Source organism: Equus przewalskii, chromosome 5, assembly GCF_037783145.1.
Source record: "Equus przewalskii isolate Varuska chromosome 5, EquPr2, whole genome shotgun sequence".
NCBI lineage: Eukaryota > Metazoa > Chordata > Mammalia > Perissodactyla > Equidae > Equus > Equus przewalskii.
In genome coordinates, this window is record NC_091835.1 from 3,778,434 (window position 1) to 3,804,711 (window position 26,278).

Here is a 26,278-nt window from a genome sequence, read left to right on the forward strand (position 1 = left end):
TCCGCAAATCCTCTCTTTCATCAATACCCATACCCTTTATCCATGTCCTTTTTACTCTTCATAAGGAGCCCAGGACTCCAAGTTCATCTTTCATTCCTGAACGCTAATCTTCCCTAAGATTCCCTTTTATTTTCTTTCTGCTTTTTCTTCCCAAATCTCCCCAGTACATAGTTGTATATTTTCGTTGTGGGTCCTCCTAGTTGTGGCATGTGGGATGCCACTTCAGCATGGCCTGAAGAACGGTGCTATGTCTGTGCCCAGGATCCCAACCAGAGAAACCCTGGGCTGCCACAGTGGAATATGCAAACTTAACCACTCAGCCATGGGGCCGGCACCCGTAAGATTCCTTATATAACTTTTTCTGATCCAATCCCTCCTTTCACTTTCCTGACTCCCCAGACTTTTTCTCTGATTCTCTGGCACTCAAGATCATTGATCATCAAGATCTTCTGTGTTTTCAACTTCTGTGAATGTTCCCTTCAACTTCTCTGCTAGTGGAAATCTAGCTTTTCCCTAGTTATGCTTCCTCCTGCAGCTAGTAGGGGTCTGGTAAATGTTTAGCAATCAGCTATTAGTGGGGAGGTAAGCCTTGATTTGTTGTGTTTTCCAGTTTCTGTGTTATAAATTCTCACACCATAACCATTCAAGCTGCTGTCTTACTTCACTAAATGTGAAGTTGGGAGGTGATATCCTGAGACACTCCAGCACACTATGTCCTACAGCACTCTTCAGGGTAACTGTTCCCTCTACTTCCCACCCGACCATAGCATTGAACCTGAAATGTCCCCTTTGCTTCTCATTGCTGTTTTCTGTCCCTTCTCCTGCCCTCCTTCATGAATGCACCCTGTCTTGAATCTTATAGCATCTGATTATCCTACTCACTGCAACTTTGTATTACAGACATTTCTTCTCAGGTAGTTTTTTGGTAAACTTAGAAAATTAATCCCTGTGACATTGTCACCTTCTTAAAATTGATTCCTGCCATAATTCTTTGTTATTTAAATAGTCACACAGATGATCCTTCTAACACTCTGGACTTTTGGTTTGTTCCTCAACAGCTTCTCCTTTAGTGATCCTGTTCTCCATCCTTCTCAGCCACTCATGGTCTGGTCAGTTCATAGGCCTTGTTATTGCCAATAACTGCCATTATTTTTCATTTCCTTTGTTTGCTCTTTATCTCTCCAACTTCTTCGTGTTGAGATGTTGCAGAGCTCAGTTCTGGGGACTCTTCTTTCTCCCGTCGTCATTCCCTAGGTGATCTCATCCAGTCTTAGGACTGTCAATTACCTATATGTTAATAACTCCTGAATTTGCTTCTTCAACTGAGATCTCTTCCCCAAACTCTAGTTTCATTTATCCAACTGCATGCTTGACCCCTGCAGTTGTATATGGATTCCCCACTAAAGCTCTCTCTCCTACAGTTTTCTCCATTTGAATTGATGGAGACTCCATCCTTCCTATTATTTAGCCATAAAACTCTGGAGTTATCTTTGAGTCATTTCTCACCTACACATTTCACATGAGATGCGAAAAGAATTTATTTTGGTTTTATCTTTGAAAAATATCCCTTGGGGCCGTCCTGTGGCCAAGTGGTTAAGTTTGCGTGCTCCATTTTGGCAGCCCAGGATTTCGCTGGTTCGAATCCTGGGCGCGGACATGGCACCGCTCACTGGGCCACGTTGGGGCGGCATCCCACGTGCCACAACTAGAGGGACCCACAACTAAAAAGACACAACTATGTACTGGGGGGCTTTGGGGGAAAAAATAAAATCTTTAAAAAAAAAAAGAAAAATGTCCATACTTCTATCTTTTCTTACCACCAGCATTGTTGCTTCTTGTTTGTTTTTCCCACCATCTGTAGCTTAGATTATTGCAATAGCCTCCTAACCAGTCTTTCTGCTTGTGTCTTTGTTTTCCTTCGGTCTCCTTTGAACACAGCAGCCAGAGTGATCCTCGTAAAACATGTCTGTCCATCACACTTCTCGGTTGAAAACTTTGCAGTGGTTTCCTATCTTTCTCAGAGTTACAAGTAAAGTCATGGCCTCTGAGGCCCTACATGATCTGGCCCATTTTTACCTCTCTGACCTAATCTCTTGCTACTCCCCCATCTTTTATTTTTGGTGAGAAGATTGGCCCCGAGCTAACATCTATTGTCAGTCTTCTTCTTTTTGCTTGAGGAAGATTGTCCCTGAGTTAACATCTGTGCCTATCTTCCTCTATTTTGTATGTGGGACACTGCCACAGCATGGATTGATGAGCAATGTGTAGGTCTGCACCTAGGATCCTGACCTGTAAACCCTGGGCTGCTGAAGCAGAGCATGTGAACTTAACCACTACGCCACTGGGCCGCCCCACTACTCTCCAATCTTTTACTCAGCTGGAACCATGTTAGCCTCCTACCTGTTTGTTGAACACTTTGGGCGTGGCCCTACCTCCAGGCTGCTGCACTTGACATTTTCTTTGCCTGACTTGTCTTCCTACAGACATCCTAATGGCTCATCCCCTCCCTTCCTTTAAAGCATTACTCAAATGTCTCCTTTGAGAGATGCCTTCCATAGCCACTCAACCTAAGTTTTAATGCTACCCCTCAGTCTCTGATCCTCCTGGGCCTCTTGCCTGCTTTGTTTTTTTCTTTACATGTCTTATGTATCTTTCTCCTACACATCTGTGTTGAACTTATTAAATTGCCTGTTTTGTCTCTTCCCCACTAGAATGTAAGCTCCATGAGAGCAGGGATATTTGTCTGTTTTATTCATTGCTATATTCTTAGTACCAAAAACATGACTGACAAAGATTAAGTATGCCATAAATAATTTGTGTGTAAATTAATGCATAAATGAAAAACAAGTGTTCTGTTAGTTACTGTTATATAGATATGAAACTGGTTACTCTAAGTTGATCTTAAATACAATGACTTTGCTAAACTCTCTATTTTAATAGTTTGTATTTCTTTTTGTATTTTTCTTGTAAATAATATCATCTATGAACAATGAATATTGAATTTTCTGTTTCTGAGATGATTTTCTCCATTAATATTTTAATGTGGTAAATTACACTGGATTTTCTAATGTAAACATTTTTTTCTATTCTTGGGCTAAAACTAACTTTTTCATCATGTATCTCATTTATACAACTCTGAATCTAATTCACTGCTTTTTCTTATGATACTTACTTCTATTTTATGAATAAATTAGCCTTTAATTTCTCTTTTTAGTCCCTGTCATTTTATAATCTTGTCATAATTGCATGAATTGGGGACTAGTCGCTTTTTATCTCTTCTTCGGAAGGATTTTTGTGTTAGGAAGACTGTTCCTTAAATGTACCATAGACGTCACATTTAAAACTAACAGGTGCTGGTATGTATTTATAGGAAGATTTTATACTATTGATTCAGATTTTTTTTTAATGTAATAGAACTGTAGAGATTATTTCTTCTTGAATCAATTTTGGTAAGTTATAAAGTAATATATTTACACGCATATAATCACTTTGTCTAAGTTTCAAATTTACCAGCATAAAGGTATTTGTCATGTTTTTTCTTTTAAATCTCTAATGGATCCATAATTATATTCTCTTTTTATTTGTGACATCTGTTTCTCTCCATCCCTTCTTACAGTTCCCTCTTCACGCCCACTGCCCTAATCTCTTTTCTGTCTTCCTGGAAATAGGTTAATCTTATTGGTATTTTTGAAGAGCCAACTTTGAGTTTTATGATCCTCCATTATATGTCATTTTTTCTTTTATTACTTTGTGCTTTCATTGTTATGATCTCCTTCTGTTTACACTCTTTGGGTTTATTCTTTACTTCTTTTGTTGGATACATAGCTCATTAATTTTTGGCCTTGCTACTCTTCTAAGTATTTTATATTATAAAATCCCCATATAGTATATGCAGTTAAATATACTTTAACTACATCCTGCAGGTGTTTCTGTATAACATTTTAATTTTTCTTGAGTTTTAAGTATTTTAAGATTTCCATTATGATCTTGTCTTTGTCCCATAGTTTATGTAGAGGATATTTTCAATTTTAAATATCCATGGGTTTTGGGTTATCTTTTTTTTTGTTGTTATATATTTCTAGTTGAAATAAACCAGTCAGAGTACATGGTCTCTATGAAACCAATTCTTGAAAAATGTTGGGAGTTGCTATGGCAGAGATTTCTAATTCTTCACCAAAATGTATCTTCTTTATTCTACGGTTTTCACAATATAGCTAGACATATCGTTAGATACTGTATCTCTCAGCCTTCTTTATACCTAGATGTGACCATGACATTAAATTTTGCCAGGGGAATATGCACTTACTTGGTGTGTGTCTGCTGGAATTATGCTAGTTCCTTGATCATTGACAGAGACCTTTGTTATGTACTTGTTTTGGCCAATGATAGCTTAAGAAATTTGACACAACAGAAGATTGAGATGTGCTTGCACATTTGGGGTTGTTGTCTTGCACCTCTGCATGGACATGAGAAAAGTATGTCTCTCCGGTCCAATGAAAGACATGAGGATCAGTGCTGCCATACTGGGCCCAGTCCATATCAACTCACCTCCCACTTACCCACAAAGCATGAGTCAGATAAATGCTTCTTGCTTCTTCTTGTAGACTACTAAGATACTGTGGTTGCTTATTTTATGACTAACTGATACAGTGCCACTTCCATGTCTGTTTCTTAATGGAGCATGGGGCTTGAAGTGCTTTCTACTCATTTCCTTTCATTTTATATGGAAGAAGGATGTGCCTGTAACCCATCTTTGACCATGCAGACCAGGACAATGTCCTAAATGGATGAACAAACAAGGGAAGGAGTCCTGATCCAACTGTGCATCAACTTTGATCACTCACCTTGAGAGAGTTACTTGTGAGAAGATTATTTTCAATTTGTTTCAAGCCATCCTTTTTGAGGTCTTTTTGCTTTAGTAGCTTACCTTTTATCCTAATAATATAAGTACTTTATCAACTAGTATATGGTCCATTTTTGTAAATTTGCATACTTGAGAAGACTGTGTATTTTCTAATTTAGGGGTTCAGATTTCTATATACATATTCAATGCAATTTGATTTTTGTGTAATTCACATCTTCTGTATTATATTTTTGTCAACTCGAGTAAGTTGATGAATTTTCAATCTTTTCTTACAAATTCATCAATTTGGGCTTCACCCATTTTTAAGTTATTAAATGTTTATAAGTTTAGAATTGTTATATCAACTGGATGAATTGAAACTCCGTTTTTTAGTAATCTTTTTTTACTTTTAAAAATGTTTTTCAAATTTTAAATAAACTTTAAAAACCAATGCTATCTTTTTATTTCCTAACACTATTTATATATATATGTATATATTTATACACATATATAAATTATATGTGTAAGTAAATGAAATTGGAATGACATTTCATATACAGTTTTTTCAAGTACAAATGCTATATATTTTTACATTTTTATATACAGTTTTGTGCATTTATTTTTCGCTTAACTTCTCATAAACATTTCTCATGATAATATACATTCTTTAGAAACACTAGATTTGACGTCCCTATAGTGCTTCAGTATTTGTGTATTTCATAATGCATTTTATCTCCCTATATCTACTCATTTTGGTTATTTTTATTGTTTCACTGTTTCAAATTATCCCATGAGGTCAATCCTTATACATAAAAGCTCTGTTCATATCTCTGATTATTTCCTTAGGATAACACTCAAGAATTGGCATGGTTGTGAAAGATTACAAACAAGTGTTTGTTCTAGTCTTTGTTTTGAAAGTGAAATATAAAGAAATCCTCTGTAAAAGGCTGCCCCTTTCATTGATCTTTATTCTACACATTTTTTCCTTTACCTCACCCTTTTCGGTTTCTAGTAGTGCTTTGTCTTGTGGGCTATTTTCCCTTCTGTTATATAGCTACCTCATCTTTAATTAGTATTTGCCTGGTACATCCTTTCATACCTTTATTTTCAAGATTTCTGTGATAGTTTTAATTGTTGTCTCTAGTAAACAGCATGTAGCTGGCAATCTCTTTTATTTATCTGGTGATTTTCTCCATTTACATTTATTTAAGTGTTTTATTGTGATTATTGATATATTGGGACTTATTTCTACTATCTTATATTTTGCTTTATATTTATCTTGTCTTTATATGCTATCTTTTTTTGCTTTAAAATACATTGACTTTTTTTCACCACATTTTTTCTGTTTCTCTTCTTTTAGTGTTTACCTTTAAAAATTTAGCATGCACATGCAATACAATCTAAATTAATTAGTTGCATATACAAACATCTGCAAACTTTTTAACTCTAAACAAAACACTCCCAATTCACATATATTTATTGTCTGGTATTTAGTTCTGTTTTTAACATAATAGACATTATTATTGTTATTCTATGAAGGCAGTTTATAAAGACACTGTTTAGGTTTATCAATTTCATTTTTCTTACTACTTTTATGATTTCATCATTGTCTTTTTGTCCTGAAATTTCACCAAAGTAGGTATAATATTTTTTCATTTATCCTGTGAAATATATTATGCTTCCTGTATTTGGATAGGATGTTTTTTGTGATTTCTCAAAATTCCCACTCTTTACTTCTGTAAATATTATCTTTTATCCATTAAAAAAAATCTGTTCCTTCTAGGGCTGCAATTAGATGTAGGTTACGCTTTCTTTTTCTATCTTCCATATTTCTTAACCTCTTTTTCAAATTTTTTATATTCTTTTCTCCTTGTGCTGCATTCTCAGAAATTTCTTTATTCTTATCTTCCAATTTTCTCTTTATATATGTCATATCTTGTTTTTTAATCCATCTTTTGTGTTTCTATATATGAAGAATTTTGTCTTTTACTTCTGAAGTCTACATTTTGTTCTTTTAAGGCTATCCTTGATAATTATTGATAGTTCCTTATTGTTTGCATGTACACTTTTTATTTCTTGCAATGTTTCTGAGATTCTGCTTCCCTATCATATGGCTGGCCTAAAGCCAGTCTCCGGATTGCAATGCTCGTCTTGGCATTTGCCATCACAGCAGCCTGTCTTTTGCATGTGTTTGCAGCTTGCTGCCTATAGCTATGTGTTAGTTCAGCTATTTTCCCTTATTTTTGCCTTCTTTCACTTCTGTTGAATGCAATAATGCAATAAAATTATGTTTTATTTAGTTTTTAGGTTTTTTTTACTAGAAGAATCCTTCAGAGTATGTTGTCTTGTATATTGCTTCAATCAAAAGTCCAGTATTTAATGTTAACAATTAAGATTCCCATTTCATATGTCTTTTGGGAGAATACAAGTAAATGGTAATCCATTTTTAATCTATGGGGGAAAATCAAAACAGATTTCAATGCTTTATTTGAAAATTTAAGTATTTTATACTCAGTGGATAAACCCAATACTTGATTGGTTTTATTTGTCCTACAAAGGATGAGAGAAAGCAAAAGATGAGTTAGGGAAATATATTCACCTGGTTAGTATAGGAACTGTAGAAGTTGAAGTAATGTCAAAAAGGAGCTTAAATTTGGAAAACAAGAGGAGGCACAAGATGAAATAAAATTATAGGTAATCAAAAGGGAACTTGCCTTAAGTTCAGCTTCTTTTAACTGATAATGGCAAAAGAATAGTGGATTAGTATATATACCATTTTCTCACCTTTTTCAATAGTTTTCTGTTTTTCAAAATTTTTTCTACTTCTTATCATGGACCAGATAGTAGGGGCTTAGTAGTAGAAGAAAAGGCTTATGAACTGCTCATGCATTTACTTAATTCTTTCATCTGTTCTCATCGGAAATTTATTCAATACATGCATGTTGGGGGTAGTGGGTAGGAATAAAGGATGACAAGAAAGATGAGAGAATCTGGTTTCAAGGATTTCATACGTTAGATCACATTGTTTTTATACTCAGGAAAAAGGATCATCTTATTTCACTTGATTCTGAATTGCTAACTTTGGAACATCAGATCGTATATACTACTTGAAAGCTAATAAAGTGTCACAGTGTTATATTTAACTATATGTTAATGTTTATAATTTGCATTTAGGTAATTTATGAGGTAATTTTATGAGCCAAAATAATTCAAAGCGTTGGATTTTATTTACTAAAAAATTTACATTTAAAATTTCCTGTTTTTAGAATGAAGAGTTTCACCATATTATAGAGAAAACGCTTGAGTTTAGAAATAAGACATCGGTACTCTAAACACCTCACTTAACCTCTATGAATCAAGTTGTATTATCTGTAGGCCCTCAATGACTCCTAGCATACTTCCCACATTAACTTCTCTGAGTTACTTAGAATGTCGTCTTTGCCACTCTCAATTGTTTTTATTTTGGCTCTTTACTTTCAACTAGTTTATTCTACCCCGGCTCCCCCCTCAAGATTCATTCCTTTTTGGGGAAGGACTCAAGGCTAAAGTCTGAGACTGATTCTATGTCACAATGAGATTGTAGGGGAGAAAAAAAGGAACCAGTATGGTATAAAATGTAAAAGAATAGGAGGAAAATGTAAGAAGAGATAGACTCAAGGAGAGGTAAACAATAGTGTCACAAAGAAGAGATTAAAAAATGAAAATTAAAAAGATCATGAATATCCTCACTCAAAATGAGTTAGAAAGGTAATTCTAAAAGTCATTATTAAATTGATTTTTTAAAGATCTGGAGTATTAGGTTTATAGTATTGGACCCACACATTATATATCTATAACACGAGGATCTTTTAAATCTATAATATTAGATCTTTGGGGTTATCTTTGATAACGCTATTAATTAAAATGTTGATACAAGATTGTAGATGGCTTTACTGAAGCATAAAGCAAGAGGTTAGTAGTCTTAGCATTCTTACGGCATTTTCTGAACGTGTCTTCTAGAGAAAATGCTATGTTATTTGTAGAAGCTCATGCATGGCATAAAGTATACCAAAGCATTCATTTATTTCTAGTAGTATCCATAAGATTAGGTATTATTTCAAAGATTTTTGGATTATCAAGTTATTAAAATATGGCTCTAACAATAGACAACAAAATCCAGTAATAGTTCTTCTTCCTAGAAAAATCGTTGGTTTTTATGCGTGCATATGTGTTTATGTGCACGTATCTACATACTAATTAAGATATTTAGGAACCCTACTATGTGCTAGGCATTGTATTAGGTATTTTTATGTATGTTTCCTAATTTTAAATTGCCCTATATAAAATCTAATAACTTTCTTACAACTGTAGAGAAAATGACATATACGATTCAAAATTATTTCTTTTTGCTTGTATTTTAAGTATGTTTTTAAAAGATTAGTTTTAAAACTAGGGTGCTTATAGCAGCAAATTAGTACATAATTAGAGTTCCTGGGAAATTTAGTGATCTTAAAAGAACGATTAAGTTGGTGCTGAGCTTCAAAGACGGTAGGGTAACTTAGCAAACGGGCGTGCGGCACTCCACCCTGTCTCTCGGGGTCACGGACCTACTCCACCATCATTATATTTGGCTATGACAACGCAAGCCCACAGTTTTACTTCTTTCCCATATGATGATGTTTGGTCACCGATAACCACGTTGTCAAGTCTCTGGGATACTTCACAGTGTAGTCAAAGTTGTGGCAGATTGATTGAAAGCCCCGGGTCTGGAGAAATACAAGTAGCTGCTCTGTTATTATCACAGTCTCATTATTCTTCAAATATCCACAATTTTGATGTTTAACTCTGTGTCTGAAAATACAGAGGGATAGCTAAATATTTTTTTTCCATTTCATTCATATCTTCCCAAAGAACCATAGGACGTCACGTTTTATAATTTATTTTAGCCAGTCTCTTCCTATGCAAAAATTAGGAAACATTACATGCAAAGTGTATGTAGTAGATAGCCACCAAAGATAAATCCCTCAAAGAACCATGTCTCCCAGTATTCACACCCTAGTGTAGTCACTCCTGCATGGGATCTGGGTTAACTCTGTGTGACCAAGGGAATGTAGTTGAGTTGATCACGCCTGACTTCTGAGACTAGGTCATGAAAAGGACTGCAATTTCTGAAGTGTCTCTTGAACACTCTCCCTGGGGGAAATCAGTCACCATGTACAACATCTCAGGCTTGATGATCCTGAGACCACTGTGCTGTGAGGACGCTCACCATATAGAGAAAGAGAGAAAGGGGCTCGATTAGCTATTTCAACCATACTTTCTGAGACACCAGACGTGATTAAATAAGCCATCTTGGACATGGAGCTAGTGGACCCCAGCCCCAAACACTGATTGTAACTGCATGTGTCACACCACATGAGAACTACCCATCTGAGCCCAGTCAACTCATAGAAACATGAGCAGTAATAGTACCTGGTTGTTCTAAGCAAGTAAGTTTTACGGGGTTTTGTTAACACAGCAAGAGATAAGTATGAGTATGCAATGTATTTTCTTAGCATTCATGAGAGATAGAGAATCAGTCTCTATTTTATCACTTCAAGCAAATGAAGCATCCTTTCATTATGGTCATTTCCAAGGGCAATGTATTCACTGTTCATGAAGCAACCCCTGTCCAATTTAGAGTGGCATGTCAGGCATCTGCTGTATTCCATAGAGTCTGCTCTCCCCTCTCTGCCACTTGTGTTTCTCTCTAAGATAAATAGAAATGCCTACTACTGCTTTTTACTAAGCTCTTCAAATATTTAGATGCATGTGCCATTGTATTTGCATCTATATCATTCCAGCTTTATCTCTCAGCTTCTTCCTTTAACAGTTTTTATACTCTCTGGAGCCATGTTAGGACATTCAAAAATAATGTTGGTTTGACAAGTACAAGCACACAATATGTTAGAACTATAAGGTTCCAACTCAGTTACTACGAGGTGCTTTGTTATGGGAGTTTAGTGTCCTAAAATGGAATTTTTTCTGTAATTGACCCTAACCTAGATAATCATTAAAATTACAGTATGTTGCAAACAGCATTCTATCATTTAGATTTTGGAATTTCTCTACCTTACTATATCTTCTTTGAGCAAAGGCAGTAATTTTTACTTAATTGTTCCCTTAGGAATTCAAATTTTGATTGCTTTTATAATATATACAGATACTGTTACAACTTGAAGATAAAAAAAGATATAAAAAATAAGAATATCACAAGAGAAAAAATAGCTTTTAGAATTAATTACCTGGAAATAATTTGTAGTTTATTTTGAATCCAGTTTATCTAAGTAGATTATGTGAAAATTTCCTCATGGTTTTGAAAATTAGCCCTTGAGTTAATTTGGCTTTTTTCACTGTAGAATATTTATAAATCCCAGTTGTTTATCAATAAAAATGTATTTATTTTTATTTTCCATTTAAATTATATCTTGAATATGAATTTTATTTTACAGTATTCCTAGATTTTGAATTTTGGATTTTTCAAATTCTCATTTTGAAATAGGAAGATTTATAAAATAAAGTATTTAGGGACTTTGCTGTTTCTCCATGTCATAACTATCGCATGACTAATTTGACACAAAAGTGATTTTGTGTTACAAAACTGGTCAAGTTCCAGCCTTGCAATATACTCCTAAAAAATTTAAACACTATGCCTTCAATAGGAAACCAAGGCAGGTTTATTTAAGTGTAATATCAAATAAGTACTAACCCTGCATAAACTGTTTGACTTTTAGATCTTTCTAAATGATAAATGAGGACTTCAAGCTCTAATTCCTTTGTACTTTAATGTACTATATTTGTATATAAGTAGCTGATGACAGGGTTCCATTCCTGGGAAAGTGTGTTACATGTATTTTGTGATGTAGTAAAATGTACACTAAAGAATCTGGTGACAGTGCTCACTTCAGCTGCACGTATACTAAAATTGGAACGATACAGAGAAGATTAGCATGGCCCCCGAGCAAGGATGACATGCAAATTCATGAGGCATTCCATGTTTTTAACTATTGTGACATCAATAAAAAAACCCAAAAGAATCTAGTGACAGCTTCTGAGTTTACTCAAAAGTGTTTATAGGCTTAGACAAGCTATCTCTTAGGAGCCCGTGTCCTCGTTAAACCAAACGTTTTTGTTTTGTGTCTTTTCCTCTTTTATTTTCAATTAATCATTTTTCTCCTACTTAAAAATCTTAATGGAAGGATAATTAATAAGTTATCTCTTAATTTAATTAATAGTTTATCTTAATGATGTAATTAATAAATTATCTCTTACTAGTCTGTTAGATAAGTAAAACACCAGATTTAATATTCAGGTAACATCTTACTCATAAGAGAAAAATTAAGTCATAAGCTTATTAACTAAGAAAATTGGCATTTATTAATGGCTCTGAGAAAGTTTTTAATACTAATATGTTTTTAAGACTTTCTAAGAGCAATTTTAGGTTCACAGCAAAATTGAGAGGAAGGTACACAGATTTCCCATATACCCTCTACTCCCACACATGCATAACCTCCCCCATTATCAACATACCCCACCAGAGAGGTATCTTTGTTACAATCCATGAACCTACATTGACACATCATAATCACCAAAGTCTATGGTTTACATTTTATAGGTTGGACAAATGTGTAATGACATATAGCCATCATTATAGTATCATACAGAGTGTTTTCCCTAAAAATCCTCTGTGCTCCACACATTCATCTCTCCCTCCCAACCCTTGGCAACCACTGATCTTTTTACTGTCTCTATAGTTTTGCCTTTTCCAGAATGTCATATAGCTGTAATCAAAGAGTATGCAGCCTTTTCAGATAGGCTTCTTTCACTTGGTAATATGCACTTAAGGTTTCTCCATGTCTTTTCGTGACTTGATAGCTCATTTCTTTTTAGTACTGAATAATTTTCCATTATCTGGAGGTAACCACAGTTTATTTATCCATATTCACCTACTGAAGGACATCTTGGTTGCTTCCAAGTTTTGGCGATTGTGAATAAAGCTGCTATAAACATTCATGTCAAAATTTTGCTGTGGACATAAATTTTCAGATTTTTGAGTAAATACCAAGGGGCATGATTTCTGGATTTCATGCTAAGAGTTAGTTTTGTAGAAACTGCCAAAATGTCTTCCAAAGTGGCTGTACCGTATTGCATTTCCACCAGCATAGAATGGGAGTTCCTGTTGCTCTATATCCTCACCATCATTTGTTGTTGTCAGTGTTCTGGATTTTGGCCATTCTAATTGGTGTGTAGTAAGATCTCATTGTTGTTTTAATTTGCATTTCCCTGATGACATATGATGTGGAGCATCTTTTCATGTGTTTATTTGCCATCTGTATATCTTATTTTGTGGGGGTCTGTTAATCTCTTTGGTTCATTTTTTGGTGGGGTTGTTTGGGTTCTTTTTGTTGAGTTTTAAGAGTTTTTTGTATATTTTAGAGGACAGGCCTTTATCAGATGTGTGATTTGGAAATATTTCCCCCAGTCTGTGACTTACCTTCTCATTTTCCTCACATTGTCTTTTGCAAAGCAAAAGTTTTTATTTTTATTTTTTTTTTAAAAATTGGCACCTGAGCTAACGTCTGTTGCCAATCTTCTTTTTTCTTTTCTTCTTCTCCTTCTCCCCAAGCCCCCAGTACAGAGTTGTATATTCTAGTTCTAGGTCCTTCTGGTTGTGGCATGTGGGACACCACCTCAGCATGGCTTGATGAGCAGTGCCATGTCTGCACCCAGGATCCGAACTGTGGAACCCTGGGCCGCCAAAGCAGAGCACGTGGACTTAACCACTTGGCCAAGGGGCTGGCCCCAGAAGTTTTTAATTTTAATGCAATCCAATTATCAATGATTTCTTTCATGGATCATGCCTTTGGTGTTGTATCTGAAAAGGCATCACCATGCTCAACATGATTTAGGTTTTCTCCTACATTATCTTTTAGGAATTTTATAGTTTTGCACTTTACATTTAGGTATGTGATCCATTTTGAATTGATTTTTGTGAAGGGGACAATGTCTGTGTCTAGATTAATTTCTTTTTACACGTGGTCATCCAGTCATTCCAGCACCATTTGTTGAAAAGACTGTCTTTGATCCATGGTATTACCTTTGCTCCTTTGTCAAAGATCGGTTAACTATATTTATGTGGTTCTATTTCGGGGCTCTTTTTTGTTCCATTGGTTTGTCTATTCTTTTGTGAATACCACACTGTCTTGATTACTGTAGCTTTATGGTAAGTGTTGAAGTTGGGCAGGGTCAGTCCTCTAACTTTGTTCTTTTTTTTCAGTGTTGTGTTGGCCATTCTGGGTCTTTTGCCTCTTCGTACTAGTTTCAGAATCTTTTTGTGAGGTTTTGCAGATTATATCTTTCAAGGAATTGTTCCACTTCATCTAGGTTTTCCATTTTGTGGGCATAGAGTTATTCATGTTATTTTTTCTTATTCTTTTAATCTTCATGTGATATTTAGTGATTTACTTATTTCATTCCTGATATTAGTAATCTGTTCTCTCTCTTTTTTTTTTCGTTAGCTTGGCTAGAGGCTTATCAATTTTCCTGATCTTTTTAAAGAAACAGCTTTTGGTTTCATTGATTTTCTCTATTGATTTCCTGTTTTCAATTTCAGTGATCTCTGCTCCAATTCTTATTTCTTTTCTTCACCTTTCATTAGATTTAATTTGCTGTTTTTTTTATGGTTTCCTAAAGTAGAAACTTAGATGATACATTTTAGATCTTTCTTCTTTTTAATATATGCATTCAATGCTATAAATTTCCCTCTAACCACTGCTTTCACTACATCCTACAAATTTTGATAAAATGTATTTTCATTTATTTAAAAATATTTTTTTAATTCTCTTGAGATTTCTTCTTTGAATCATGCGTTATTTAGAAGTATGTTGTTTAATCTCCACATATTTGGGGATTTTCCAGATCACTAAATTTTTTTGAAGACATATTATGTGCTGGTTGACTTTGGCGTAACAGTGAATAAATCAAATAGTTTCTGCCTATATTTGGCATACAGTCTAAGCCTTAGAATCTAGCGGTTGAGAGAGAAATAATTACAAGGTAATTATTAAAACTTTGATCAGGGTAATTGTAGTGTGTGAAAGGAGCACAGAGAAGCATGTAATTCATCTTGAATTGGGGGATCATTAAAGGTTTCCTGCATTAAGTGACCTCTATGTGGAAGCCTGAAGGGATAAGTAGGAGTGAGTTGGGTAAAGAAGAGAGAGGCTGTGGCAGTCTGTGCAAAGACCTAGAGGTCAGCCCAGAGCTTTTCAGTGTGGCCAGGGAATCATTCAAGGAGCATGCAGTGTCCACCGCTGATCTGGGCCAGGCCATGGAGGTCTTTTGCAGCCATGCTGAAGAGTTGGGACTTTATTCTATGGTAACCCCTCAGGCTCTCACTGAAAAAGAGGCTGTGCTTAGAAACTTTGTCCCTAAAAGATCATTCTTTAGCTCATCAAAAATGAGTTGAAGTGGAGCAAAACCAGAAGCAGTAATGTCAGGTCAGGGATAAATGCAGTGATCTAGGGATCAAATGGGAACAGTTTGGCTAAAGAAGTAACAGTGTAAGGATGGGGAAGAGTTGACAGATTTGGTACTTGGAGGCAAATTGGCAGGTCTTGGTGGTGGAATACTTATGTAGTGTGTGAGAGCAAGAGCGAGAACGCCAAATGTTTTTACCTTGAGCAGCAGGATTGGTAGTGTTCTCATTCATTGGAATAGAAGACATAGGATGAGGGAAGATTTTTTTTTTTTTTTTTTTTTTTTTTTAAAGATTTTATTTTTTCCTTTTTCTCCCCAAGCCCCCCGGTACATAGTTGTGTATTCTTCGTTGTGGGTTCCTCTAGTTGTGGCATGTGGGACGCTGCCCCAGCGTGGTCCGACGAGCAGTGCCATGTCCGCGCCCAGGATTCGAACCGACGAAACACCGGGCCGCCCGCAGCGGAGCGCGCGAACTTAACCACTCGGCCACGGGGCCAGCCCCAGGATGAGGGAAGATTTTGGAGGAAAGATTTTGGTTTGTGACATGATGAACTTTGGATGTCTGTGGGACATCTGTATAAAGCTGCCTAGTTGACTTTTATACACAGGGGACTGAAGTTCAGAATAATAGAGAAACTCACCTCAAGATCTATGTGGTATAAGGAAATGAAGGGCTGTAAAACAGAAATGACCTGAGCACATAGTGAGAAGGATTGATCAAATGTGGAATGGTGTGAAGAAGAGATGATGGGAGAGAGTAGAAGGTCAGAAGGGGCACACATCTTGAGTGGTCACCTGGATGAGCAGGACACCATGTGTAGTGAGTTTATTGGCCTGAAGTTGCCCAAAATCATAAGTACCAGAAACCCCTTGCTTGATGGGGGGTGTAGGTGGGAGAGACTTTAAATCCTTTCAGGAGTCTGAATAGATTATATTTCCAAAGTCCAAGTTTGTGGCAGAAGGAGAGACTTCATATATGGCCTAATTCTGTCACAGACACACAAATTGTCTGTGAGCCACAGACTGAATTTACACAGACTCTCAGAACGCATTAGGGGCCAGCTCTTTGTGTGATGGGGCTCAGAGGTATAGTCCCAGAAGTTATAAACTTGCTTTTAGGAGCTAAAAGTAGGTCATAGACCAAATTGGTTACTGGAAAACCAAAAGAGCTTTAACTGTAAACACTATCCCAGGGTGTGTGGCCCTACTCTTGATGTCGTGAACATAGCATACCTGTAACACTTGATATTTTAGGCAGTATTATTTGACTTCTTTTTTCAGACCGCAGCACTCAGATAAAATATTTGTATGGCTTGCTGAAGTAAACAAGGCTTTTCACTGATGGAGGAGACCATGGCATTGGGCTCTGGCAGCCCTAGGCCTCTCCTGTTGCCCCGGGGTACTAAAGAGAAGTGATATTTTGCTCATAGCCATAACCCATTTGTGGCAAACCAATTGGAAAGCTTTGTTTTGGGAGGATACCAAAATGAATTGGAGGTGATATTATCTCTGTCCTCAGGGTGCTTGCTGTTTTATGGAAGGGAGGGCAGAGATGGAACTCAGCAATTTGCCCAGATGATACGGGATGATGAGTTCCAGGGGGATGATTTTAATATAGTGCTGCGACTATTAAGAGAAGGAAGAGATATTCCCAAGTTTTTCTGAACTCTTTAGATGATAATCCTCCTTCTGTATTACACTGTACTAAAGTTCATAGAACAGAAGGTCACATAGGGCCCATGAATATCATGTCATGAGTATTTCTGACTTGGGGTCAGGACTGTTATCGGTATCAGGGACTTCTGACAACTGCTTAGTGATTTTTGCTTCTACATAGTCACATATTTTGCTTTCACAATATCTCACATAGAGAAGATGGTACCATGTATCTAGGAAATTACTGTTGTGCAATATACATTACACAGAGAAATAGACATGTTTTTCTACTTTTTGAACTATGGAGTTCTCAGTGTCACATAGTCATATACAAATATTGAATGAGTGTAACTTGCTTTCTGAGAAACTATATTCCTGCTGACATAGGTGTAAATTAATTTTGCTAAATCTTAACAGAATATCTCCTTGTAACTTAAATAACTTTAGTATTTTTCAATAGAAAATAATACGTTCTAATAACAAAACATTCAGAAAATATAGAAAATAGTAAGGAAGAAACTAAAAATCATGTATAATTCTACTGCTCTGAGTTAGTCATTATTATATAAGTGAATAGTTTTTTATTTAGTTGGAAATGTAGTGTTAAAATACGCAATGGTTAACACATGGTTACATACGCACTTACTTATTTTGGTTTTGCAAAAATGGAGCCATATTGTGCATAGCTTGGAAACTTACCCTGTTCACTTATTGTGTTTTCATATGAATTAATATATACTTGATTCATCATTTAAATCAAAGATCTTTACCTCCTATTTCCTTTTTTTTCTTTTTAACAAAGATCAAACTTTACAATTCATTGTTCTTCAACTTTTAAGTGGTTAGGAATTAGTAAAGGGACATGATTATAGCTGCAGTAAAATTTCTTATTATTTAAAAGAAGATAGTGTTATTTTACTTCTGCTTTTCAGTGCTTGATTTGTTTGTTTTAAAAGGAGGCATTGATAAATCAGCCATGATATCATTCTTCAACTTAAAATTTGATTTCCTCTATTTCTTGTAGTGCTCATCTCTATTTTAAATTATTAAAATATTTTAGAGGAAATAATTCATTTGAGTAGGAATTAAAATTCTTACAGACATTATATTATGAAACATAAGTTCAAATAACATATTTTGTGGTTATGTTGACACAGAGGAAAATGGCACAGTAATCTGCAGGTGGTACATTACATTTTGTTTCTCTACAATTAGTTTATTTGATAAGGCAGAGCTGTCCTTTGGACTGTTACTGAGCATAGATAAGAAGGAAGTAACTAGCATTTTAATAGTTTGTACTGTGGTCCAGGAATTGAATTGCTTATATTGTCTCATTTTAATTTTGCAAACAATTTGTACTTTAGAAATAAGCTCCTTTATAAAGAATATAAAATGTAATTGGAAATATATGCTTATATAAACAATAGCTCCTGAAGTGTGTAACTATTTTATCTAACTTTATGCTATGTTATATAATATATATTAAATTCTGTATATTTAGTTGGCTTCAAGGGCATATTATTTTATATATGAATAAACATACTAATTATACTGTAAAATATATATTTGTACATTATACATGTTACTGCCCAAGAGGGGTCGTGTGCTCGCCACAAGATATGTTGGGGCCAGCCCGGCGGCACAGGGGTTAAATTCACATGTTCCATTTTGATGGCCTGGGGTTCGCCAGTTCGGATCCTGGGTGTGGACAAGGCACCGCTTGGCAAGCCATGCTGTGGCAGGCATCTCACATATAAAGTAGAGAAAGATGGGCACGGATGTTAGCTCAAGGCCAGTCTTCCTCAGCAAAAAGAGGAGGATTGGCAGCAGATGTTAGCTCAGGGCTAATCTTCCTAAAAAAAAAAGACATGCCAATAGTCAGGAGGCAAGGTAGTAGTGATGCAGGCTTGGTGAACTGTGGAGTTGAGAGAAAGATTTCTTAGACTCTCAAAGTCTGGTAGTAGTGCTCTTTTATTCAGAGAATAGCATGGGGACAGGACCCATGGGCAGTGAAGGGCTGCAATGGGTTGAGGGTAGGGCTAAATTTATAAGTCAAAGTTTTGCGAGTTATTTTTTACTAGAGAAAGGAAAGATTGTGTTAAAAAGTGGTTAAAATGGTATCAGTGCAGGTGGGGTTTGGTTATCTGGTGGTCATACAACTTTGGATAAGAATCAGGTCGAATCAGGTCAGGACGTCCTATGCTTCCTGGAGGATATAGATGGGTATGTAGGGCAGGACGCCTTGGGCTTCTCTCCCTTAGGGCAGCCTTGATCCACATCAGTAGGAGAGAAAGGCTTGCTTTATTACAGCTTGCTAGCAAGAGGGAAGATGGCCAACTCATGTCTGAAAAAACCATCTTACAGAACAAAGATTATAGGCCAGTTATATACGTGGCTGGTCTCCAGGTGGTAGAGGTGACTGGTCTCTGGGTTGGGGCAGACATCTGGTCCCAGTTCCTGATAGTCCTTTGTTTTGCTGGATATGCATCAAAGAATGGAGAAATGCCCTATATCCTGATCTTTCAGTTGTCATTGATGATGGCTATCAGCATTGGCTCTCTGTCTGGGGATCATCACACTCCTAGGGAACTCAAAAGAACAAAGTTATCATCTTAAAGAATCTGGGAGGGGCCACAAAATCTACAAAGCATGTTTGGGCTAATTAATCAGAGGTCATTCAAAGTTACAATATAGTTTCTTTTCTACAATATGGCTTCCTTTTTGTCAACCTTGTGTTGAGCTGGTATTGTACATACACTGTTAAACATGCATACACATGTATGTATACAAGTAGTTTTTTATTTGCAGATATAGATATTTATATCTATTTATCTACATGGATACACACACACACATATTATAATAGCAGGAGCATCCTGCTTTGTTGTAGAAACTAGAGTCCCTAATGGATATTCCCAGCTCATTTTAGGGGATTTCCAGGGTGTGGTCCGAAGGATTTTCAGAAAGAGGTCCAGTGAATTTTTCCAATTTCTTTTGTGGCCCCATTCTTTCAAGTTTGCTGCTCTGATGGGCTTTTGGGTCTTTTCTTGTTAAGTATTTTTCAATGTTCTACTTGCTTGTGGATTTAAAAAAAGAAAAAAGTCAAATTGTACAGAAGAGCTTTACAACTGACCTACACCACGCTTAGCTACCTCAAATTGTGCTTTTGAAAGGCACCTACCTTTAAAGATTTGTATTTGGGCTTCTCTTTGTAGTTAACTCCCATTTCTTACTAAAAGTTCCCATATTTTGTTTCTTGACTTATCAACTTTACATGTTATTTATTGACTTCCTGCTATGTTGATTGAAGATTTAGGTCATTTACAATTTTAACCATCTTGTCCCTCTCTTGATATAATTGTATCACTATCTTTATTCCTCTACTGTAGATAGTATAAATACTTAGTAGTAACTAATAAATTTAAACCTTTGTGTTTAGATTTATGAACTTTAGTATCTCTTATGTCTTTCCTTTATAAGTTCACACTATCAGAGCTCCTCTCCATTCCTCTACCTCTCATAATCCCCTCCAGTTCCTAAAATCTGTCATCTGTGCTTTTACGTTTTTCAAGATCGATAACATTTACATTCTAATCTGCAACCAATATTTAAATCTTTCATCTTGTGCCTATAGGTTGTTTATAAAAATTGAACACCAGTAAACTCTTTTTTCATTACTATGATGATCTAAATATGGCTTCCTACAGAGCCAAGAAGTGTTCTGTGAATACATTTTTTCCTTTATGTCAAAGCTTTGGGGCTACTCAAAAGAGAATGTCCACACATGGTGTCCTGTTTCCAAACCCCCCACTGAATACTCAAAATTGAGCTAGATATTAATTCTCTTCATATTTGTAGCATTTTTGGGTACAGATTATCCACTTAAATCTGCAATTTCCTTTTCGGTTTCCTCCAAGAAGAAATGTATGCTTATTTTCTGTGCTTCTCGTAGTTATTATGTCTGTTGCCTGAAGTCTAACATTCTTCTTTTGAAGCCCCCTGATTTCCTGTTCTAATGAGGGTTGGTTGCTTTAAACACTTGGACACTGACTTTTCTATGCAGATTTTTATTTTCTTTAAATTTCTCTTTGCCTTTCAATTTCCTAATGTTCTGTTCCTTTATCATGTCCTAAAGTTTTTCCAAACTCTTAATCATATCATATTATGTCTTTAATGAAGTCCACCCCACCCTCTTGCCCCCGGCTTCCACATTTTCCTGGAGGTCTTCTTCTCTTCAGATCTGTCAGGAGAGGTTACTCTCCAGGTCTGCTGCCTAAATCTCATCCTGACACTTCCATTAGCTTCCTGCTAAGTGGAGATATATATATATATATATATGTGTGTATCTATATATATATTATATATAGATGTTTCACTGGGATTCACTTTCATTTTGCTAATGCAGCTTCTTAAGCAACTTTCTAAGAAAATGTGCTATTTTTACTAATTTAAATTTTGGCCAAGGATGAAATTCCAGATTGAAAAAATTTTGGCTCAGAACTTTGAATGAGTTGATCTGTTGTGTTCTAGCTTCCAGTGATGCTAGTAGCAAGTCTAAAACCAATCTAATCCTGTCTCCTTTTATGATTCTTGGTTTTCCAAAATTTCATTATGAGAAGTCTTGATGCTAGTCTTTTCTTTCTTGTCAAACCCAGCTTGCTTACCCCTCAGTAGGCAATTTGACTTTGTAGAATTATGTGTCTTGAGAAATACTGTATATTTTTATCTGTTCTCTTTTTCTGGAACTCTTAGTTGTTTGTTGGTGTTCGTGGATTAATCTTCTGTTTACTTATACTTTCTGTCTTATATTTCACGTCTTCAATTCTACTGAAAACTTTTATTTTGAGAATGATACATTTGATTTCAAAGAGATCTTTCGTGTGGTCTAGTTTTTTTTATGGCCTCTTGTTCTTGCTTAATTGACCTTAGTGAATGCAATATATTCTTCAAGGGTAATAAATTTTTTGTATTATCTTTTGATCTTGGCACTACTCTTTTATCTGGAATCTTGCTTTTAATTTTTAAAAATATGTTTTCTTGTCTTCTGTAATGGTACAAGATTCTCTTGAATGGCTTCTGGTTATTAATTTTATGCTTATTATTTTTTTTTTTTAAGATTTTATTTTTTCCATTTTCTCCCCAAAGCCCCCCAGTACATAGTTGTGTATTCTTCGTTGTGGGTTCCTCCAGTTGTGGCATGTGGGACGCTGCCCCAGCGCGGTCCGATGAGCAGTGCCATGTCCGCGCCCAGGATTCGAACTGACGAAACACTGGGCCGCCTGCAGCGGAGCGCGCGAACTTAACCACTCGGCCACGGGGCCAGCCCCAATTTTATGCTTATTTTTAAGAATAGTTCAATATAAACGCTAAGTGGGATCTCTGTGTGGATTAGTTGTGTTTGTCCTCTGGCAAGCTTGGTATTGGAAAAGTGAATGGCAGCCTATCATTACCCCGGAGCTTTTAAATTCCAGAATTCAAGGGGCTTGCTCTGAGTTGCCAACATATACTTATTACTAATTGATTCAGATCGTACTTCTCCCAGTATTTTGATGAGTCTCTTCAGAAATGAACATTTTTTCCCCCAGAGCTAAATGCCTGGTTCCTGATCATTCTGTGCTATGGGAGTAGTCTGGCAGAGGTAGGGACAGTGATGAAAAGTGGGAGTTCAAGGGAGTCAGCTGTCCTGTGTAGATCAATGAACCCTCTGTTTTCAGCCCCTGTTCTCATTGCTGCTCTAAAGCTCTCCTGCTTTTTCTAGCCCTGACTCTCTGTGGATATGCAAATCAAGCAGGTTGTCTCTGAGCTGTGCCCCCTCCATGAAAATTCTAGGCTGTGGTTCCCTCTTCTTGCTTCCTCAGTCAATATCTTCCAATCACTTTTTCTCCTCTCTCAACACCACAGTTTTTCTTTATGTTTGTGAGATTATACTTTTTTATTTTCCTTTATATTGAATATTTTAGTCATTGTCTTTTCCACTTGCCTTCCCATCCTACCACCATTTTCCTCCTTAATATGCTCAAACAGATTGTTTTAGGAGCACTCATTGAGGGCAAATAAAAATAAGAGGTGAGAAGGAAGACGTTAAGAAAGGATCATATTTTGAACTTTGTAATATTTGTATGGCACTTATGACCCAGTGGGCTCCAAGAAATAAGGAGGTCAATAACGTTTAAAAGGGGCACATTTTTTGAAAATGAATATTCTTCTTCCCTATAAAATTTTGTGCATTGAGGGGCCTGCCTGATGGTGCAGTGGGTGAGTTTGCACATTCTGCTTTGGCGGCCCAGGGTTTGCCAGTTCGGATCCCAGGTGCAGACCTATGCACCACTTGTCAAGCCATGCTGTGGCAGGCATCCCACATATAAAGTAGAGGAAGATGGGCATGGCTGTTAGCTCAGGGCCAGTCTTCCTCGGCAAAAAGAGGAGGATTGCCAGCAAATGTTGGCTCAGGGCTAATCTTCCTCAAAAAAAAAAAAAAAATTGTGCATTGTAAGCATGCTCTACTGTTTTTTTTGCTTTGAAAAGAACTATTCACATTGGTCTTAGTAATTAGTCTTTGTGTGGTGAACATGATGTAATCTACACAGAAGTCGAAATGTAATGATGCACACCTCACTGTTATATAAAGTTATAAACTAATGTTACCTCAATTCAAAAAAGAACTATTTGCTTTACATACCTGTTGCTTATTGTTATGTAGATATGCTATGGTCTGGACTATTAGATGATAGGTTTTGAATTGAAAGTGTGATTTAAGAGAACATACTGGACATCAAAATGAAGATAGTTTGACAATATAAGCGAGCACTGTGAATAAGTCCTGTTAAGGACACATCCTACTTTAACTACTGCAGTAACTGGGACTCTACATGGGACTTTCACATGCAGAAGGATGCATTAAGGGAACTAGTTACATGTAGTTTTCTTCCTGCTCCTAAAGCAGATGAACAAATGACAGGTGGCATTCAGTGTAATCCCTACGGATATGTTGCTTTCTCAGTTAGTACAAGATAAAATTAAATCACACATTTATTTTTATCAAACATTAAACAGTAGTATGAGAAATACACATGGGTTTAGGATTTCCATTTATACTGCATCTCAGTTGCCTTGTTGCCTAGCATGTGACGTATTTCCCACTGATGTTTGCAATGCCCGTCAAAATGGCAGCGATGTTTATTGCTTTCTTTGGGAACTTACTCTTCACAGAGAATAAACCCTGGATAAATGATGCGTTTGATCTGATGATGAAGGATAAGAGCAGTGATATGTAGCGTTTGGAATAATCTATCACAAGACACTGTCAGATAATCCCTAGAGTGTGTGCTCGTACTTTATATGCTTTATTTTTCTTCAGAGACTGATATTACCCATTTCTGAGATGACAAACAGAAAGCAGAAGAAAATGAGTTGCTGTATGAAGCAAAAATGAGTGCATTATCACTTACAAAGAGTGTTATTGTAAACTGGAAGGCACTTAAATACATTTTCATTTTAAAAGACAAAGGCCAAGAAGGGATTTTAGAATTTATGCAACAGTGAAGGATGTGAACATAGGAATCATGAGAGTTGCCTTAATTCTCTTGAAGGAATTAAATAAGTTTCTCAAGGTCATTCTATGTAACCGTATATTGGATTATTCTGTGATATAAAGTTCTTATAGTTCTTTTAATAACCTAATACCCTTATAGAGTTTCTAGAAGCATTAAATATTTGCTGTAGAATGGCTTCTGGGTTAATTTTAGAACTTTTTTAAGCTTTCTAAAATTCCTGAAAAATCAGTCATGCTTTTCCACAGGCAATTAAAAAAACAAGGAAACAATACTTCTAAGTATGCATATTCAGGCATACATATACAGAATGACCAGGCTTTCTATTTGTTACATAGACAGGAAAACCAGAAATGATACCAGTTATCACAGAGCCACTTCCCAAGTATGCCATTCTCCAATTTCTAACCCCAAGACAGAAGATTTCTGTAGGCTGTGCATTTTACTCCTTAGCTGACATAGAGTTCATGGTTCCTCTACATCAAAGCTTAGCCCTCTGGGTACCATCCTTCCCATCTTGGTACAAGTCTGAGGGCTAGCATTTGGTCTCAGAGCCTGGGCCTCCAGAAGTGGATATAACATCACCAACAGCAACCTCAGTTCATGACAACAGCTCAAACTTTCTAAATACCTCCCCCCCTGCCCCAGCTCGTATCTATTAGAGTGAGGCTATCTTCTCACCAGTACTTTTTACTCCAGGCTCTTGCCTAAACACTAGAGGCGAGTCTTTTATTGACTTATTTCCTCAGGAGACTCAAGCAGAGGAGTAATGGTTTGACTTTTATTGGTCAATATTGGTTATTTTTAATGTCTTTCTCTCATTTGGGGAGATAGATCATTCTTCTTTCTGGGTTGTGTTGACCAGGACAAAATTATCTTTTATTTTATGCAACATTTTGAGCCAAAAACGTTCTTGCTACTTAAAACCTGAACATTTATCTAGCATTAGCTTCTATTTCTTTCTCCAAGGGTAGAATCGAATATGCAGAAGAAAATTCCCATTCACAGGGCAAAACTTGCTTTACTTTCCTTATGTTCAACTCCCAGTATTAGACATAAACAAATAAATATTTAAGGAATATTTTAATACAGGTTAAGTTACCTTAAAATTAGTGACATAGTATAGCAGGATGATGAAGACCAGAGACTCTGGAGAGAGGATAGTGCTTATACTCAGATGCTAGGTTGGTCACATTCTAGCTGTGTGGCCTTGGTTCAATTAAGTAGATTCCCTGTGCCTAGTGTCTTTATCTGTAAAAAAGAAGTTAACAATTGTACCTAACCCAAATGATGATTGTGAAGTTTAAAGTGTTTAGAACAGTTCTTTTCTCAATTGTTGGCGATTATGACTAGTATCATAATGACAATAGGACACTATTCAATACAGACACTTTAAATGTGTTATTTCATTTTGATTCTTTCAACAATCCTGAAAGAGGAGGTGCTGTTCCCGCTTTGTAGGTAAGGATGCTAAAGCCCAGGAAATTTTATTTATTTGCACCAGATCATCTGATCAGTATGGGGCAAAGCTAAGCTCAAATTCCAGACTCTGCCCCCAAAGCCTTTGCTCTCTCCTTCATGGCAGTCTTCCTTCATTTGCTGACTTTGTTATAATGAGGGTCCTTGGTGAAAACTAGTATTATCAAAGATGCTTTATTTTTACAGAGCATTTCAGAGGTGTACATATCCTGTATTCACAGTTGGCCTTACTGAATTTTAAGATATGATATGG

At 36.1% G+C, this 26,278-nt stretch overlaps 1 protein-coding gene and 1 non-coding gene across 8 annotated transcripts in view; both read left to right on the top strand.

The window, feature by feature from the left end:
* The window catches only part of SPAG16 (sperm associated antigen 16), a 1,020,255-nt gene that overhangs the window by 189,965 nt on the left and 804,012 nt on the right, over positions 1-26,278 (top strand). The window lies entirely within an intron of this gene.
* Positions 11,757-11,863, top strand: LOC139083717 (U6 spliceosomal RNA). The gene has a single exon (XR_011540625.1). It is a non-coding gene; the product is annotated as a U6 spliceosomal RNA (small nuclear RNA).